Genomic DNA, 12,841 nt, shown 5'->3' with positions numbered 1-12,841 from the left:
AAGGAAAGGGAATACACATTAAATGATAGGATACTGAGAAGTGTAGAGGAATAAAGGATACCTTGGAGTGCATGTCCGCAGATCCCTGTGGTTGAGAAGGCATACGGAATGCTTGCCTTTATTAGCTGAGGCATAGAATACAAGAGCAGAGGGTGGTGGGGGGGGGGGGAGGCGGTGGGTATATGCATGAACTGTATAAAACACTGGTTAGGCCACAGCTGGAGTACTGCGTGCAGTTCTGGTCACTGCATTACAGGAAGGATGTGATTGCACTGGAGAGGGTGCAGAGGAGATTTACGAGGATGTTGCCGGAAAATCTAAGCTATGAGGGCAGATTAGATAGGCTGGATTTGTTTTCATTGGAACAGAGGAGGTTGAGGGGAGACCTCATTGAGGTGTATAAATGATGAGGGGCCTAGATATAGTGGATAGAAAGAGGCTATTTCCCTTAGCAGATGGGTCAACAACCAGGGGGCATAAATTTAAAGTAATTGGTAGAAGGTTTAGAGGTGGTTTGAGGGGAAATTTCTTCACACAGAGGGTTGTGGGGATCTGGAACTCACTGCCTGAAAGGGTGGTAGAGGCTGAAACCTTCACCACATTTAAAAAGTACTTGAATGTGCACCTGAAGTGCCGTAACCTGCAGCGTTACGGACCTAAAGCTGGAAAGTGGGATTATGCTGGATAGCCTCTTGGACGGCATGGACACGATGGGCCGAAATGGCCTTCTTCTGGGCTGTAAACTTCTATGATTACCGGCGACCAATTTTGGCCCCTTGTTCTTTATGTATATATAAAACATCTTTGGGTTTTCCTTGATTTTACTTGCCAATATTTTTTCATGCCTTCTCTTTGCTTTCCTAATTTTCTTTTTAATTTTACCCCTGCATTTTCTATATTCCTCTGTAATATGGAGCTCTCGGTATCTGACATAACGGAGCGGAAGATGCCTGTGTGTGTGTTCTTTTAACATGGGGTGGCCATTGCACACCGGCTACCACACGGGCTTAGCTAAGCAAGGTCTTGGTCCAGTGATAAAGGGGTCCAAGATGACTGGAGACCAGCACCGCTGTATGAGCCTAGTTGCCTACGGTGAGATGTAGGACGTAAGCTCGGTGCCGAGTAGCGCCCTTGATGGTAGGTGGTCTGGGGCTTGGTTGGGGGCAGGCATTGGGAGGGTCAGTGGCCCACTGGGGTTCAGGGTGGAAGGTCATCTCAAGTCGCTGGAGAAATACCACCAACGATATCTCTGCAAGATCCTACGAATCCCCTGGGAGGACAGACGCACCAACGTTCGCGTCCTCATCCAGGCCAACATCCCCAACATTGAAGCACTGACTACACTTGATCAGCTCTGCTGGGCAGGCCACATAGTTCGCATGCCAGACAGGGGAATCCCAAAGCAAGCGCTCTACTCGGGACTCCTTAATGGCAAACGAGCCAAAGGTGGGCAGCGCAAACATTACAAGGACACCCTCAAAGCCTCCCTGATAAAGTGTGACATCCCCACTGACACCTGGGAATCCCTGGCCAAAGACCGCCCTAAGTGGAGGAAGTGCATCTGGGAGGGCGCTGAGCACCTTGAGTGTCGTTGAGAGCATGCAGAAATCAAGCGCAGGCAGCGGAAAGAGCGTGCGCCAAACCAGTCCCACCCACCCCTTCCCTCAACGACTATCTGTCCCACCTGTGACAGAGACTGTGGTTCTCGTATTGGACTGTACAGCCACCAAAGAATTCATGTTAAGAGTGGAAGCAAGTCTTCCTTGATTCTGAGGAACTGCCTATGATGATGATGATATGACAGAAACTTCCCTTTTTTTCATGATCCTACCCTGTATGCTCCTGGATATCCAGGGGGCTCTATATTTGGGAGTCCCACATGTTGTAGGGAAACCAAAGCAGCTGGTGTAGGTATGTGGTAAGGGTATATATAAGGAACAAATGCAGTACATATTTGCTCCAGTTTCTAGGCTGACTCATAAAATCAGTGCAGTTTTCACTGAGCAACGCTCCTGCAGGTTAGTACTGGCCCTCGGTAAGTGCAAGCCTTATGGTTCAAAGAGAGTTCATGACTAAGGGGCTGCAATTACAGCCATTAAGGGTAAGGTATTGGCTCATATGTTCTCTAATGAGCTGTACAGAGTTGTGCATTGCTACAGCCAATATTAGCTTCATAGGCAGTTTTACGACTGTTTTCTTGTGAGATATAGAACTTATCAGTAGTTTGATTCACCTCATCACTTTCTCTAAATCAGTGCCAGTGATGGTGTACAGAAAAATGTGGTGCCCTGAATTAATTCTATCATTTTGAACCATGTAATTATTTAAGATTGAAAGTATAAAAGTGTAAAGATTGGGTTCTTTGACTGATTAATCTATTTTAGTAGCTGTCAGCCAGGTTGCTAGTTGCAACACTTACTAATAGTGGAGCTTTCCATCTCAAAGGACAGGAAAACAAATAGGCGCAGAAGTTCCCCGTAGAGCTGCACCTTATCCTGCCCAGTCATAGATCATTTTGAACTGCAATTTAAGGAGAAATCTATGGTTTAGATTGTGACTAGAAGGAATCGATCGAAGAATGGGATAAATATAATTTAACCATTTATTAATTTTAAATGGTAAGAGTAAAATCAAATATTGCTGATTTTTGGTCATCCAAACTCCTTAGTTTTTTTTCAAAAACATCTGCCAAAACGTCGGTTTGAATGTATAATTTCATGTGTTTCCTAATTTAAAGTGGGGGGAGGGGTGACGTACAAAGAGAGTATTTCTGGTTTAAAGTACTGCCACAATGTGTGTGTAAAAATGCATAATTATAAGATATTTCTTAGTGTTTTAAAGTAAACTCTAAAATTCCTTTCCTCAAGGGCACTCAAGTGGTGCTTCTGACGTCTGTGTCCCAGTGTCTCCATTTATTTTAATGTGCTCCAACTTCAGACCAGCGTGGGAGTCAGTCCTCAGCTTCCTGACCCCAGGGAGAATACACTGCAAGCCATCATCATAGACGGTCCCTCGTATCGAGGATGACTTGCTTCCTTGCCAAAATAGATGAGTTCACAGGTGTTTCAATGAAGGACCTAATATTCCAGGTCTCGAACTAAACCTTGAAGGGTGGAAGATGCCAGTGCGTGGATTTTTTTAACGCACCAGCCACCACACGGGCTTGACAGAGCTAGGTCTTGGCCCAGTGGCAAGGATTACCCAAGACGACTGGAGACCAGCTCTTCTGTACGGATCTAGTGCGCACACATATTGCAGTGTGGGCTGGCCCATGCCGCCCCAGGGCTCACGCCTCTTCTGGGCCCCAAACTCAAGCCTCCCCTGTGCCCCAATCATGTCGCTCCACGATCACTCGCTGCTCCTGCACCCCGACCTCGCCACTCCTGCTGTACCTGCCCTTGCTCCAATCACGGACCTGGTTATGGTGACGTAATCCAGTCGCCCTCTTCGCTGCCATCACCCTCCTGCACCATCTCACGCTGGACCTTGCAGTGATACGCCGCCACGCTGCTCCCAGGCCGTCGCTCGCCGCTCCTTTTAAGGCCCCGACCTGCCGCTGATGGTCTCTCGCAGGTCGGGGCAAGCAAAGTATCAAACACACCCAGCTGGTGGCCTGTTCTCTCAGGGTCGGGTGGCTCTCAGTCTGGTACTAAGTTGTGACCTTTTACTTTTTAGGGATGTGTTTACTCAATTCAGTCAGTGGTGAAGAGATTTAAGTGAATTGTGAAGTTTAATTCAATCCTTGGTGAGAGTTTTGCATTCTGATACTTGTGAGTTCTGTGCTGCAGGAAATAGTGTAAGTGATTGTCATTTTGTACACAAATGTTTATTTATAGTGAGCCTATAACATACTGCTAGTTTGGTGGAAATTGAAACTAATTATCATCTATGTATTGCAGTTATTTATGCTGCATTTTAGATGTTATTTTCAATCCTTCTGCAGCATAATGCTTGACAGATAACTAATTTTATAAATAAAATATGTGTGCTGTGCATTCTACCCTCCCATAGGGGCAATTTGTTACAAAACAGCTTGTGCATTCAGTGTAGACTGGCTGATGAGAACCACTGCAGTATTAATGACTAAAAAATAAATGACACCAAGCAAGAGATAGGGACAGAAGTTTAAAAAAACTAGTCTGCTCAGATGTACTGACCTTCTGAGCATTAATTCAGTCGTGATGCTCCTGATTGAGTTGGGGGAATGGACAAAACTTTACGGTGTGGTTTCGTAGCATCAAAACAGCATTTCAGTTGTATTAAAACCAAAAACGGTAGTATTCAAGAGGCAATTTATGACACTTGTAAATAATAATTATCATTATAAATAAGAGGTACTATTAAATGGTATAAATGACAGCTTTAAGTGTGCAGGTTATGGACCTATTTAACTGTACCCTTGCTAGTAATTGGTTTGGGTTTGGTCTGTGTCATGCTTACGAGTTTGGGATGAGGTTGAGCTGAAACCCAAACCACATAAATGTCAGTGAGGGTAGTAGGTTTGGAGAGATGAGCAATAAAATACAAGCCATCTAAGTGTTACAGAGCAAACAGATGGGACACTAGTTGGCTTTCATTAAAAATATATTTTTTATCCTGCCAATATCTTTTAATATTGACAAAGCATGAAATAACAGGAATGTGGGAAGTTACTTGTACCTACATACTGAGTTTGTAGCACCTGACAAAGATAAGCAACATGGTTGTGAAGAGAATGAGATTCTCTACAGGAAGCTTTACCTTCCCAGAAAGACATAGGGTCCTCGATGTGATATGATCAGCTTCAACGTAGGAAATATTGCTGTATTTTTGTGGTGTTGCATAGCTGGAAGTGAACTGTCAGCATGTCATTGAAATGCAATTCCTGATGCCAATTACATTCTACATATTCAGTAATTCAAACAGCTGCTGAGTCCACAGGGTAGCCACTTCCAGCAGTCACTGGAGTGCTGCCATTTCAATTTGTACTGAACACAGTGTGCCACAGGCCTCATTCCGTAGCGCCCAGCTCTCTTTTATAAGACCCTGTGTACAGTAGCTGCAATAAATCTGCCTTGTCAGATTGGGACCAAAATCCAGTCCAGAAAGCTGAGTTCACAATGTTTCAGGAAAAATGCCTGACATTTGACATACTCTTAATCACCTCAGTAAATGTATTCAGAAAAATGTGCTTGAGCTTTCTTTTGTAAATCTCGTTATACCATTTCAAACAAGTAACATCCACGCATTTTTGGTACCATTTGCAAAGTGTGAGGAATGTAGTGTGTGGTTTTGGCCTTACCGTACAATGATTGTTTCATTTAAACCCAATGATAACCTGCCGTTCACTGACACCTTCCTTATTCCTACCGGAGGCCATAACAAAGAAATTTAAAAAAATGATCCACCTTTAAACTTCTACAAGTTGAGTTCTCCCCTCCTCTTCCGGAAGTACAGACTTGCTGGGATACGGTTCAGAGGTAGTTTACAGCTTTTTAACAGGGATTTTCAACTTTAACTGTGTGTGCATGGGATTCCCGGGCTTCCTGGACATTGCCAGTGAAAGCAAGGCAAGAGCACAGCAGCAGTTTATGAGGCAGAACAAATGGCAGGCAAAAAATCCCATAAGTGCTGAGACTTCACACCTGCTTCCTTGCCTTAGTGAAACACTTTTGCTCACAGCACTTGTTCTGAGGATTTGCTTTCAGTACTTTGTAGGTGATTTCCATAAATTTGGAGGTGACTTTCACTACATTGAAGGTCATTTTCACTACTTTGGAGGTTTCTGCGTCTGATCTCCACTTTCCTCTGTCATATATCAGGCCAGCATGGGTGCTGCTTATGCTGTTTTATCTTGGACCTCAGATGAGCAGCAGCAACAACACTAGCAGCAGCAACTGGAGTAGCAGAAGCCTTCTCCTCACAGACCTGCCGCTCCACAGGAGAGAGGGGATGAGCACAGAGATGCAGCTCGCAGGAGGCAATGCCCACAACACAGAGTATTTAGGCAGACGATTAGCTTCCTGGACATGATTAAACATCAGAGCCTCAGGAAGCTCAGTATATCCTGTCAGGTCATGGCAGACATTTGCAGCTTGCTGGAACAAGACCTACTGCCAAGTGGACCTGGTGGCCATGCTTTACCAGTGGCTGTCAAAATCACCATCACCCTCAACTTTTTCACCTCAGGCTCCTTCCAGAGATCTGTAGGAGACATTTGCAGGATTTTGCATTCAGCTGCCCACGAACGCATTACACAGGTGACCGATACCACGTTTGCCAGGAAGGCAATTATGTGCAATTCGCCACAGTTGAAGCCAGTCAGAATGAGTGGATGGTCGGGTTTGGCCTTTGGCTGTCTTTCCACAGGTGGGCAGGGAAGAGTATCTGCCTGTGAGCCCTGACAGACTGCAGCATCAGGTCTAGGGAGGCATCAGTGAACTGAAGCGCCGCCCCGCCACGTTAGGAATCCATTCTTACACTTGCTTCCTCTGTTCCTTTAGTGTCAGCCATGGCTCAGTGGGTAGCACTCTCACCTCTCAGTCAGAAGGTTGTGGGTTCAAGTCCCACTCCAGGGACTTGTGCACAATAAAAAATCTAAGCTGACACTCCAGTGCTGATGGATCGTTGCACTGTCTTTCAGATGAGACGTTAAACTGAGGCCCCATCTGCTATAGAATCATAGGGCTCAAGTTTGGTTGACTTACTGCTAGCTGTCGCTGAGTTTTCTCGGCAGTCTCCATGTTTTCTGGGGGCTCTCCCCTCTGAACGAGTTCAGTCAGGTCCTCACGACGGCGGGGAGAGAAGACCGCTGGGGACTGTCTGCTGGCGTGCACCAGCGTGCAACGCTGACAAAAGTCCTCCCGCCCGCTGACTCCCGAGATTGGTGCGGGCAGACCTCTGCTCCAGCAGCAGAAAAGACTGCCGCGTGGAGGCAGGTCTTACCTGAATGGTAAGTATGCAGACTGACAAAAAAAGGTTAGTGCACTTCTTTTATTTTTTTCTTTTGCAGGGATTTTGGTGGATGGGGTCTTCTGAAGGATTTGTAGTAGTTTTTTTTTCATATGTAGAAAATTTTTTATTTTTCCCATTCCCGACTCTATCCTCGGCGTTACTTTGTCGAGGATTGCATTTGCCACCCAGAATGCAACCTACCGCCCGCTGCTGCCCAGAATCGGCGTGGAAGGCCCATTTTTTCCACTGGCCGTTTTTTTCCACATTTTACCACCAAATTTCCGCCCAAGGATCTTACCAGTCCTTTCAGCAGTACATCGGTGGAACTTAAGTTTGACCAAATGGGGACCCCATAGAATCATAGAGATTTACAGCACAGAAGGAGGCCATTTCGGCCCATCGTGTCCGTGCCGGCCAACAAATAGCTATCCAGCTCTTGTTCCATAGCCCTGTAGGTTACCGCACTTCAAGTTCATATACAAGTATTTTTTAAATGTGATGAGGGTTTCTGCCATTACCACCCTTTCAGGCAGTGAGTTCCAGACACCAACCATCCTCTGGGCGAAAAGATTTTCCCTCAAATCCCCTCTAAACCTCCGACCAATTAATTTAAATCTATGCTCTCTCAGGTGGACGTAAACGAACCCATGGCACTATTTCAAAGAAGTTCAGGGGATCAGGGGATGCCAAGACCGGTGTCCTGGCCAATATTTATCCCTCAATCAACATCACTAAAAAAACAGATTATCTGGGCATTATCACATTGCTGTTTGTGGGAGCTTTCTTGTGCTCAAATTGGCTGTCGTGTTTCCTACATTACAACAGTGACTACACTCCAAAAGTACTTCAATGATCTGTAAAGTGCATTCTTCTTTCTTCCTTTCTTTCTTTCTTTCTTTTTTTCCTTTCTTTCTTTCTTTCTTTCTTTCTTTCTTTCTTTCTTTCTTTCTTTCTTTCTTTCTTTCTTTCTTTCTTTCTTTCTTTCTTTCTTTCTTTCTTTCTTTCTTTCTTCTCTCAACAGGAGGTCTTACCCACCTCGCATCTTCAGAGAGCATTTCTATTATATCCATTTAAGCGAGGAACAGTGTATTAGGAGGCTACGGTTTACCAAGGAGCTGGTCACAGAACTCTGCCACCTCCTGCAGCCTGAGAGCAGGGTGACCATGGCTCTCCCAGTGGCAGTCAAGGTCATTGTAGCCCTCAATTTTTTTACTAGCGGATCCTTCCAGCAGGAGACATAGCTAACATCTCACATTTCGCCGTCTATCACTGCATCTGGGTGATCACTGAGGCTCTACACGAGGAGAAGGGACTACATTGTCTTCTCTCTGAGCAGAGAAAAGAAGGAGGAGCGTGCATGTGGCTTTGCCAGGATAGCGGGCTTCCCCACAGTGCAGGGCGCCATTGACTACACACACGTGACTTTGTGGGTGCCATATAGCAATCCTGAGATCCTTCATAACTGCAAAGGCTACAACTCACAGATTGTCCAGTTGGTGTGTGACCACGCTCAGTGCTTCATGATGGTGAATGCCCACTATCCTAGCAGCAGTCATGATGACTTTATCCTGTGTCATAGAAACATAGAAACATAGAAACTAGGTGCAGGAGTAGGCCATTCTGCCCTTCGAGCCTGCACTGCCATTCAATGAGTTCATGGTTGAACATGCAACTTCAGTACCCCATTCCTGCTTTCTTGACATACCCCTTGATCCCCTTAGTAGTAAGGACTAGATCTAACTCCTTTTTGAATATATTTAGTGAATTGGCCTCAACAACTTTCTGTGGTAGAGAATTCCACAGGTTCACCACTCTCTGGGTGAAGAAGTTTCTCCTCATCTCGGTCCTAAATGGCTTATCCTTAGACTGTGACCCCTGGTTCTGGACTTCCCCAACATTGGGAACATTCTTCCTGTATCTAACCTGTCTAAACCCGTCAGAATTTTAAAAGTTTCTATGAGATCCCATCTCATTCTTCTGAACTCCAGTGAATACAAGCCCAGTTGATCCAGTCTTTCTTGATATGTCAGTTCCGCCATCCCGGGAATCAGCTGGTGAACCTTCGCTGCACTCCCTCAATAGCAAGAATGTCCTTCCTCAAGTTAGGAGACCAAAACTGTACACAATACTCCAGGTGTGGCCTCACCAATGCCCTGTACAACTGTAGTAACACCTCCCTGTCCCTGTACTCAAATCCCCTTGCTATGAAGGCCAACATGCCATTTGCTTTCTTAACCGCCTGCTGTACCTGCATGCCAACCTTCAATGACTGATGTACCATGACACCGAGGTCTCATTGCACCTCCCCTTTTCCTAATCTGTCACCATTCAAATAATAGTCTGTCTCTCTGTTTTTACCACCAAAGTGGATAACCTCACATTTATCCACATTATACTTCATCTGTCATGCATTTGCCCACTCACCTAACCTATCCAAGTCACTCTGCAGCCTCATAGCATTCTCCTTGCAGCTCACACTGCCACCCAACTTAGTATCATCCGCAAATTTGGAGATACTACATTTAATCCCCTCGTCTAAATCATTAATGTACAATGTAAACTGCTGGGGCCCCAGCACAGAACCTTGCGGTACCCCACTAGTCACTGCCTGCCATTCTGAAAAGTACCCATTTACTCCTACTCTTTGCTTCCTGTCTGCCAACCAGTTCTCAATCCACGTCAGCACACTACCCCCAATCCCATGTGCTTTAACTTTGCACATTAATCTCTTGTGTGGGACCTTGTCGAAAGCCTTCTGAAAGTCCAAATACACCACATCAACTGGTTCTCCCTTGTCCACTCTACTGGAAACATCCTCAAAAAATTCCAGAAGATTTGTCAAGCATGATTTCCCTTTCACAAATCCATGCTGACTTGGACCTATCATGTCACCTCTTTCCAAATGCGCTGCTATGACGTCCTTAATAATTGATTCCATAATTTTACCCACTACCGATGTCAGGCTGACCAGTCTATAATTCCTTGTTTTCTCTCTCCCTCCTTTTTTAAAAAGTGGGGTTACATTGGCTACCCTCCACTCCATAGGAACTGATCCAGAGTCTATGGAATGTTGGAAAATGACTGTCAATGCATCTGCTATTTCCAAGGCCACCTCCTTAAGTACTCTGGGATGCAGTCCATCAGGCTCTGGGGATTTATCGGCCTTCAATCCTATCAACTTCCCCAACACAATTTCCCGACTAATAAGGATTTCCCTCAGTTCCTCCTTCTTACTAGACCCTCTGACCCCTTTTATATCCGGAAGGTTGTTTGTGTCCTCCTTAGTGAATACCGAACCAAAGCACTTGTTCAATTGGACTGCCATTTCTTTGTTCCCCGTTATGACTTCCTCTGATTCTGACTGCGGGGGACCTACGTTTGTCTTTACTAACCTTTTTCTCTTTACATATCTATAGAAGCTTTAGCAGTCCATCTTAATGTTCCCTGCAAGCTTCCTCTCGTACTCCATTTTCCCTGCCCTAATCAAACCCTTAGTCCTCCTCTGCTGAGTTCTAAATTTCTTCCAGTCCCCGGGTTCGCTGCTATTTCTGGCCAATTTGTATGCCCCTTCCTTGGCTTTAATACTATCTCTGATTTCCCTTGATAGCCACGGTTGAGCCACCTTTCCTTTTTTATTTTTATCCAGGCAGGGATGTACAATTGTTGTAGTTCATCCATGTGGTCTCTAAATGTCTGCCATTGCCCATCTACTTAAATATCATTCGCCAATCTATCCTAGCCAATTCATGCCTCATGCCTTCAAAGTTACCGTTCTTTAAGTTCTGGACCATGGTCTCTGAATTAACTGTTTCATTCTCCATCCTAATGTAGAATTCCACCATATTATGGTCACTCTTCCCCAATCCAGTGTGCCAGCAATCTTCAAGCTACCACAGCAAACTTGAGGATGGCTGCTTGGAGACACAGGGCTATCCGCTCTGCACCTGGCTCATGACTCCCCTCCGTAACCCCACCACTCGTACCCAGCAATCATATAATGAGAGCCATGCTTCCACCAGGAATATCATCGAGCCGACCATTGGGCTACTGAAGCAATGGTTCCACTGCCTTGACCACTCTGGATGAGCCCTCCAGAACACGCCGGAGAGGGTGTCACATTTTGTGGTGATCTGCTGCATGCTTCGCAACTTGGCCATCATGAAGGCGCAGCCCTTGGCACCAGAGATTGCGGGACCACCTCAGGAGGAGCACGAGGTAGAGGAGAATGAGGAGGAAGAGGATGAGGAGGGAGGGAGGAGGCAGGCAGCCAATCTCCCTTCCGGTTTCCTTGCGGCAGAACCTCAGCAGTGCTCCTGCGATAGCACCCCAGGAATCAGGCTTAGCGCTCTAAGATGGGCGTGGAACGCTTCCCTTAGTGCTCCACTGCCCTCTTGGAGCGCCAAAAGTCAATATCCTGGTTGGAGGTAGTAAACGTTGCCCGGACTACACTGAATTTTTAGCCTTTAAGTGTTTTATAGTAGAAAGGCTATGGAAATATATGTGTGGATAGAAACTTGTATATGTGTATTTGCAGTGAATATATTTCAGCTTTTTATACGTTTGACTTTCCTTGCAATACTTAGCTGCACCATCTGTGTAGGATCTAAAGAACATCTGTCAGAAATGCATGCTTATTGATAATGAATGAAGCCTGTCTCACCACAAGATTGAGCCAATTAATTTCAAGTCTTGTTCTAGGCGTATGTGTGGGAACTTTAAATCTGTGGAATTATTTTTCTCAAAGACAATACAGTATTTCTTAATTAGAACTCCTTATTATGGGCCCAAGTTTCCACATGATTTGCGCCTGATTTTTAGGAGCAACTGGTGGAGAACGGACTATCTTAGAAATCGCAATTCTCCACATTTTTTTTTCTGCAGTTCTAGTCAGGTAGAACAGTTCTACTTTGGAACAGAATTTTTTCTTCAAAAGGGGGCGTGTCCGGCCACTGACGCCTGATTTCAAAGTTTCCACAGTGAAAACGTACTCCAAACTAAAGTAGAATGGAGCAAGTGAAGATTTTTGTAGAACTGAAAAAACCTGTTCTACACATTAAAAAATCAGGCGCAGGTTACAAATTAGGCGTCCAGAACGAGGTGGGGGGGGAAGGGAAGTCATTAAATTCTATAATAAATCCTTATTTATACTTATACAAATATTATACAAATAAATCCAACCTGAATAAACATTTATAAGCAAAGAAAAGATTAAATAAACCATCTTCCTACCTGTGTGAAAGTGCTTCAGGCAGGCCTTTCGGGACCGAAGGCTGAACGGGCCAGCCCCAGACTTCGGGCAGGGCCCGTCCCCAGCACCAGATTTACAGGTAGGTGGCGTTGGGTTGGGTCGGGTCGGGGAGGTTCGGTTTGGGTCGGGGGGGGGGGGGGGGAGGGAGAGAGAGAGGGGGGGGAGGAGGGAGAGGGGAGGGAGGGAGGAGGGAGGGAGGGAGGGAGGTCAGGTCGGATCCAGTCTGGGAGCGGGAGTCGGGTCGGGTCGGGGGGCGGGAGCGCGGGTCAGGTCGGGTCCAGTCGGGGGGGCGGGGAGCAGGAACAGGAGCGCGGGTCGGGTCGGGTCCAGTCGGGGAGGCGGGGAGCGGGAACAGGAGCGCGGGTCGGGTCGGGTCCAGGCGGGGAGCGGGAACAGGAGCGCGGGTCGGGTCGGGTCCAGTCGGGGGGCGGGGAGCGTGAACAGGAGCGCGGGTCGGGTCGGGTCCAGTCGGGGAGGCGGGGAGCGGGAACAGGAATGCGGGTCGGGTCGGGCCTAATCGGGGAGGCGGAGAGCGGGAACAGGAGCGCGGGTCAGGTCGGGTCGAGGCGGGGAGCGGGAACAGGAGCGCGGGTCGGGTGGGTCCAGTTGGGGGGGGGCAGGGGGGGAGCGGGTGTCGGGTCTGGTCCGGAGGCAGGGGGG

At 46.6% G+C, this 12,841-nt stretch overlaps 1 protein-coding gene across 1 annotated transcript in view; it reads left to right on the top strand.

Annotated features, from left to right (window-relative positions):
- Positions 1–12,841, top strand: part of sema5a (sema domain, seven thrombospondin repeats (type 1 and type 1-like), transmembrane domain (TM) and short cytoplasmic domain, (semaphorin) 5A) — a 188,730-nt gene that overhangs the window by 42,449 nt on the left and 133,440 nt on the right. The gene's annotated exons all lie outside the window — the stretch shown is intronic.

This window comes from Pristiophorus japonicus, chromosome 5, assembly GCF_044704955.1.
Source record: "Pristiophorus japonicus isolate sPriJap1 chromosome 5, sPriJap1.hap1, whole genome shotgun sequence".
NCBI lineage: Eukaryota > Metazoa > Chordata > Chondrichthyes > Pristiophoridae > Pristiophorus > Pristiophorus japonicus.
The sequence above is the reverse complement of the archived record's forward strand: the minus strand, read 5'-3'. Positions and strand labels throughout refer to the sequence as shown.